The following is a 7,570-nucleotide window of genomic DNA, read 5'->3' on the forward strand; positions in this document are numbered from 1 at the left end:
TAAACACGAGTAGTTCCTTAAGCAGTAGGTAGAAGTTCTTATTTCATGCAGGAGTCTTGGCACTGGTTTTCAGCCAGTGCATCTGAGGTACAGCCACCATCATGATCAGAGGAAGCTTGTCTGTTGGCTGTAATATGGGACAGGATTCAATAATGAATGCTCTCAGACTAGTACGAAAGTCCTGAAGTCTATTCCAAAAATCAGTTGATAAAAAGCCCTTTGTATCACAATGTTCTGATCCTGGGAAGACTCAGGATGTGGAAACTTTTTATTCTACCCTGCCTGGGGTTCCCATGAGTGGATTGAGATGGGGTAGACTTTGGCTTAATAGCAGAGAATTTAACACTAGTATTAAGTTCACTAGGTATTTTTGATCACCACATAAATATTCAGAATACTTAAATAATATGAGTGTTCCAATATTCCAAATATTAATTGTTTCCTTATTGACAGCTTTCTTTTTGGTTATGAGAGTTGGAGAGGAATCTTTGTGTTTCCTAAAAACCTTTCTCTTTCTTGGTAAATGCATTATTATTCAAGTTTAAGCTTATTTTTATAGCTTTTCCTTCTCAGATTGTATGAAAGTGGTAATAATTGTCTTTATTATGTACTTAAATTAGTTCTTTTGAGGGTGATATTGTTATATGCCACCGAATCAGAACTGACCCATAGCTGACCCTCCAGAGGGTTTTTAAAGGATATAAATCACACAGGAGGGGACAACCCATCTTTGTCCAGATTTGAACCATCTGCCTTTGTATTAGCAGCTCAACTCCTTTCCATTAGGCAACGATGGCTTCCTTTTAAGGATGATGTTGTTGTTGTTGTGTGCTGTCAAGTCAGAATCAACCCACAGCTGACTCATCAGTAGATTTTCAGAGGCAGTAAATAGTGCGGGAGGAGATTGCCCATCTTTCTCCTGTGGAGCAGCTGGTAGATTCAAACTGCATGCCTTTGATATCTCAGCAGAGGTTATTACCACTAGACCACCATGTGTTGTTGTTGATTGCCATCGAGTTGAGTGTCACTCATAGTGACTTATGAACAAAAGACCTGAAGCCTTTCCATAATAGGGGTGCTTTATCAGGATGTATTTTACTTCCTATAAATCCGCAACACCTAACTGAAATGATACCATCTCTCCCCTTTCTGAATTTCCTCAATCTCTTGGTGTTCACATTCTGTAAATGTGCAGCTCTTCCCTTCTCCCCCTCTTCATTATGTCAAGGGCCACTCTTGATGTTCAATGTCAAGGACAGGGGCAAGATCGGTGGAGGAGGCTCTTCAGCCTTCTTACCAGCTGCTGACCTCATCGCCTCACAGCCTGGGGCCCACGCTGGGCTGTCCTCACCGCCTCTTACGCTAGAATCCCATTGCCCTTGTCTGATGGCTTCTGTGTCTCACTGTTCTCCTGCTCTGGGTCAAAAGTTTCCTCCAGAAGCGGCTTGTCCACCTGTTCATCTGCAGTGTCCAGGCTGGTGTCCGTTTTAGTTTCCCTTGTTGCAGCAGTTCACTGTCCTCTCCCCACCAAGGATGTGGTTACCACCTGCATTTAATCCTCTCAGAGGCAGCCCCTGCTCCTGTGCTCTGCTGACAAATGAAGACTTGCCTTCCCACCAGGGCCTCTTCTGAGCGAGACACGGAAGACAAGTGTGGGCAGCAAAGGGAGGAAGAATTCTCCGAGTCCAAAGTTCCCTTAACATCTCTGAGCATTGGCTGCATTGAGAGAGCTCCCAGTTTTCCCTGATGGATAGGAAACATTCCTTTCCTGTCACCAATTTGCAAGCTGTCTTGTTCACACTGACAATTAAATGCCTTGCAATAAAGATTTGGGGATCTTAAACTCAAAAGGGAATCGTATCTTGACTATTCTTAACATTAAAAAACATTCGTCTTTTTTTGTGTTAATGTGGGAGGGAAAGAATTTTGCCCTTAAGTATTTCAAGCTTTGCCTGCTTATTTGGACCCTCCTCTGTCTGCTAAAAAAGATAGGAGATGATTTACCAAAATAGGCAGAGTGTGACAGATTTATTTTGATTAGGAGTGGAAACCTGGGGCAGGGGGAAATATCTTGGATATTTCAAATGTAGGTTGGTGGTGGTGGTATGTGCAATCAAATTGCTTCAATTCATAGCACCCTATGTACAACAGCTCTGAAGCCTGCCCTATCCTGAGCCAGTCTCACTAATCCTGACACACCTAATCCCATTGCCCCAGTTACAGTGTCAATCCATCTTATCCTGGTTCTTCCTCTCTTGTGCTGTCCTTCCACCCTTCCAAACATGACGTCCTTCTCTAAGAATGGATTCTTCATAGCCATATACCCTAAGTATGTGATATGGAGCTTCAAAATCCTTGCCTCCAAGGAAAAGACTTGGTTTCACCCTCTCCAAATCAGGGCTATTTGTTCTCCTGGTGGTCCATGGTATGCTCAATATTCTTCTCCAGCACCACAACTCAAAGGCATCAGTTCTTCTGTCTTCCTTAGTCATTGCCAGCTCTCTGGTGCATAGTAAGTCTTTGAAAACATCATTGCTCTTTATCACTTTGGAGAGGTCCCTGACAGCAGACTTCCCCAGTGCAATTCATCCTTTGATTTCCTGACAGCTGGTGCCAAAAGTGTTGTTTATGGAGTCGAGCAAGCTGAAATTGTTAACAACCTCAATCTCTTCTTCATCTATCACGATGCTGCCAATTGGCCCAGTGGTAAGAATCTTGCTTTCTTTATGTTAAGTTTCCATGTTAAATTAACATTCTACATATAAAGAAAGAAATCCCTCCAGACCATAGGAAACTAAAGAATAAAACCAAACCAAAAAACAATTGGGTGAACATCTTCTTATGTCTCACTAAAGTTCATCAGCTCTAAGACACTGCCATGCCCTTGATATGTGTCTCTCTGGACAATTTCCCTGGGATCCGACTGGCGTAGCACAGAAGACTACCAGAAAACCTGCATCCTCACCAATTTTGCGGACACTTCCGAAGAATAAAGGCATTCCTTCCCCTGCAGAACTATTACAGCATAGAGGAAAACCTCCATCAATTCAATGATATCATCACGCTTTTCATTTTCAAATGCCCTCAATTTGTACACCCTTCCCAGTGATATACGATTTAATCAAAGCTCACATATTTCATCTGATTATTAAAACTTTTTAATGTCAATAAATGTTCAGAAGTCTCCTGCCTCCTTCGATTTTTCATGATTATGTGAAGATTCCAGGCCTGTTGTGCCACAAAATACCGCATTTTCTTGGTTCACTCATTTTCTTATGATTCAGCTCAAGCCAAATATTTCCAGTTAACATAACAAATAAATGGCATTGTATACCTGTCACTTCATCATGCCAAGCGTGTCAGACCATTTGAACTTCTCTTGACAATGATAAACTTGACCAGTTGGTTAGATAGTGACTGCCAAATTGCCCTGAGGCATTTTTCTTAAGAAACTAAGAAGTGGGCATGGTAGGGAGAGGACATATTTTTCCTTCTTAGTTAAGACATTATTGCCTGTCCTGGGTGCCACCAAGTCAACTCTGACTCATAAAGAATCCCATGTGTGTCAGAGCCCAGTGGTCCTCCTTACAATTATCTATATCTGATTTCTCTGAAGAAAGTAACAAAGTATTTTTTTCTGGGGTGCATGGACACGAACACAGATCTCCACCTGTGTCATTAGAAGCCAAGCAATCTAACAATTTGGATCACCCCTCGTTGTTACTGTTGTGTACCGTTGAGTCAGAACCGACCCATAGCTGACCCTCCAGTGGGTTTTCAGGAGCAATTTATTACACGAGAGGAGACTGCCCATCTTTCTCCCATAGAGTAGCTGTTGGCCTCAAACTCCACGCCTTTGGGATTGCAGTGCAGCTTCTTGCCATTAGGCCTTGGATCACCCCTGGACTCCATTTACTATATAAAGTTTAGTAAGCTCTTTGCCATCTGATTGGAACCAACTTATTGCTGAGTTGGCAACAGAGTTTGTAGGAGTATAAATTGCATAGAAGGAGACCTCTCATATTTCTCCCTTGGAACTTCTAGGAGATTTGAGCTACCAAGGAGGCACCGCTCACGTTAGCGGCCTACTGCCTTATGAACTAGGCTACTCGAGCATTGTTTTTGTTGTTAGTTGCCACTGAATCAAGTGTGACTCATAGTGACCTTTAGAACAATAGATCTGAACCCTGTCCTGTCCTGTGTTTTCCTCACAAACTTCGATGCACTAGAGCCCACTGCTACAGCCGATGTGTCAATCCACCCAGTTGAGGATCTTCTCCGTTGCTGTCCCGCCACCTTTCCAAGCATGATGTCCTTCTCTGAGAATACTCAGGTGATACTGCAAGCCACCACTCAAAGTCTGAAGTACAAGTACAAAGCTAATTTTATTATACAGGAGACATGTGCTAGTCAGGCAAAGTTCCTCTGAGCGGAAAAAGACTGCTGATCTTATAGCAAGGATTTCTGGGAGTACAGAGACTGACAGATTTTCAGAAGCTCATTTCCTCAGGAGATAGGGAGTTTGACTGGTTAGCACTTGGGAATATTGAATCCATTTCAGAATGACTGACTTTCAGCAATTAGAACTTGCCACTGATTGTTTGGCTTGCCAAAGGATGTCAATTAAAAAAGGTTTACATGTTTACATCTGTTTATAGAGGCAGATCATTGCCATAGCTATGGAACATTTGTTCTTTTCCTAGGCATCTTTTTCATTCTAATGTGAATATATTACTCCCCAATATAATTCTTCCCAATAGTTTTTAACTTTCACTGATGAGCCTTGCATGATTTAGCTATAACATGAGGCCCATAAAAAAATTGCCTTTTCTAAGTCTTTTACTCCTTCTAGAATTAAGTGGAATTCTGTAATAAGATTTTTTTTTTCTCTCTCTCATTCCCTCCATCTCTGTGTCTAATCTAGTTGACTCAGTTTACTTGTAATTCATGATATTATAACTGATTGCCATAAGTTTTCTTTTTCATGTACATATCTACCCAGTTTGGCAGTTTGTGTTCTTTTGTGTAGATGCTTGTGCCTTTGTGACAGGACTCAATTAGGCTTTGTGCACTTTCTTACTTTGAAAAAGATGTTCTACAACTTAGGAGATATCTCACCGCAGTATCAACAGCAAAGTTCAACAGAGCAGCAAACAACAAATGCTGGTAAGGTTGTGGAGAAATTGGAATCCTTATTCACTGTTAGTGGAGTGTATAATGGCGCAACCACTCTGGAACGCAGTATGGTGCTTTCTTAAAAAGTTAGAAGTAGAAATACCGTTTGGCCCAGCAATTCCACTACTGAGAATATATCCTAAAGAAACTAGAACTGCCAGCCAAACAAATGTATGCACACCCATGTTTATTGCTGCATTGTTCACAATAATGAAGAGATGGAAGCAATCCAAGTGCCCATTAACAAATGAATGGCTAGAGAAGCAGTTGTAGGTTCACACAATGAATTACTATGGAGCACTGAGAAACAAGGAACTCATAAAATACTATACAATATGGGTGACCCTGGAGGACATTATGCTGAGTGAAATAGCTCAGTCACAATAGGACATATACTGCATAATTCCACCGTTATAAAATAGGACTGACATGGGGTTTGGGAAGAAACTAAGAAAAGAGTAGATAAATAATGAACACTGTATTTAAATAGATGAGGGAAGGAACTGTCTAAAAGACATACATGATTATGTATTATTTGCATGACAACAGTTCAGAATAAGAAGCATATAGCAAAGTGGACTGGGCAGGCAGAGGGCAGGGAGAAAATTGTGCAACAAGGAAAGAATCTTTACAAAGAGAAAAGCTAACCGAGGAGGGGTAAGGAGAAAAATGTGCAACAGTGAATGAATGGAAATCCAAGTTTTCTGTATACTTTCTTTAAAATATCAATAAAATATAATAATAACAAAAAAAGAAGAAAGAAATCAGGGCCAAAAGAAAAAATCATATTAACATGTAATTAATATAATACATTATTAATTGAATGCTTCACATTTTTTATAGAAAAAAAAATGAAAAGATGATCCAAGTTAATATTTTACTCCCCTTGCTCCAGCCCTGTAATAACTACTTCCAAAGGGCTCTTCATTGTTTTAGTGGAGAATAGTATATAGAAACCAAGATTTAAAATTAGGTCTGGTCTCAGGCTGGGTTCTCTAGAAAGTAAAACCAATAAATTCAGAGAGAAAGATTGTGAATGATTTCTTGAAATGGAATGACTCATTGGATCATAAATGCTGGCAAGTCTCAGATCTGTGGGTCAGACATCAGGAGAGAGATTTCTCCTAAGTCAAGCTGTGGAGAGACTACAGTCAGTAATCCTCTGATTCATGAACCTAAGAGGTAAGGAGTCAGATGCAGGATCCTAATTTAGCAAAAAGCCGGAGAGTTTAGCTAGACTTCCTTGTATACTTAATACAGGTCACACTTTCAATGAAACTCCTCATCAACTGATTGGCTACTGAGAAAATCTCTTACATCACATCAAACTTCATAAGAAATGATTATGTCATAACTGCCACTCGAGAGAATCACATGCAGCCAACATGACCTAGGATCATAAACATCAATAGGTGTACTTATTGCAATTGCAGTGTTACAGGTTGAATTGTGTCCCCAGAAACTATATGTTGAAATTCCAATCCTGCCTAGGAGTCCTGTCTATAAATTGCGTACTCATTGTTATGCTAAAGAACCCTTATCAGTGTACATGTGTTCAATCAAAATAACTTTTTCTTATAAGAAGAGCCAATTAGATTCCAATTCAACAGTATACATCACAGAAGGGAACCTTGTCTGCAAATGCCATATCATCCCGTCTGCTGTATTGTAGTCACTGTGTAAATCATCTCAGCTGGCATCGAAAATCATCAAAGAACTGAGAAACATCTGAGCTACAGAAGCTGAAATATCCCTGGAACTAACTGCCTTTTAGTCTCCAGAACTTCTGGAAAATAAACTTGTCTTCTTCAAAGACTTCCACTGGTGGTATTTAGCTTAAAACAGCATTAGCTAACAAAGACATGAAGTTAGATTTATTTTTTTCCCTAAGTGTATCCAATGGGAAGGACTAGAAATGTAGGTATTTGCAGTCATACTTTCATAAATTAAGTTGAATATTTGTGCTGCTAACCCAAAGGCCACACATTTTAGGAGTTCAAATCTACCAGTTACTCCCAGGGAGAAAGATGGGAAATCTCCTCCCAAGAGAAGTAGAGCCCTGGAATCTTGATGGAGGGTCACCTATGAGTCCATTCAGACTTGATGGCAGTGAGTATGATATCATGTGAAAACTTTGCAATGATCCTCCACAGTAAGATAAACCACATCTTTGCGAAAGGATCAACAGTAAAATGCAACCTCTTTAAGCCCATGACAGTTCTCATTCAATGTAAGGGGAATTTTTCTACAGTGTGACCTATAGTGCCTTTAAAAAAAAAAATTAAAAAATTTACTACTTTTTAAGTTTTCTTTTATATTGGTTTGCATACATTTGTATACATTGCATTTCATTGGTATATATTATATTTCACACATTCCCTCCTTCACATTGTCT

Source organism: Elephantulus edwardii, unplaced genomic scaffold, assembly GCF_000299155.1.
Source record: "Elephantulus edwardii isolate Elephantulus edwardi_28Jun2011 unplaced genomic scaffold, EleEdw1.0 scaffold00396, whole genome shotgun sequence".
Classification (NCBI taxonomy): domain Eukaryota; kingdom Metazoa; phylum Chordata; class Mammalia; order Macroscelidea; family Macroscelididae; genus Elephantulus; species Elephantulus edwardii.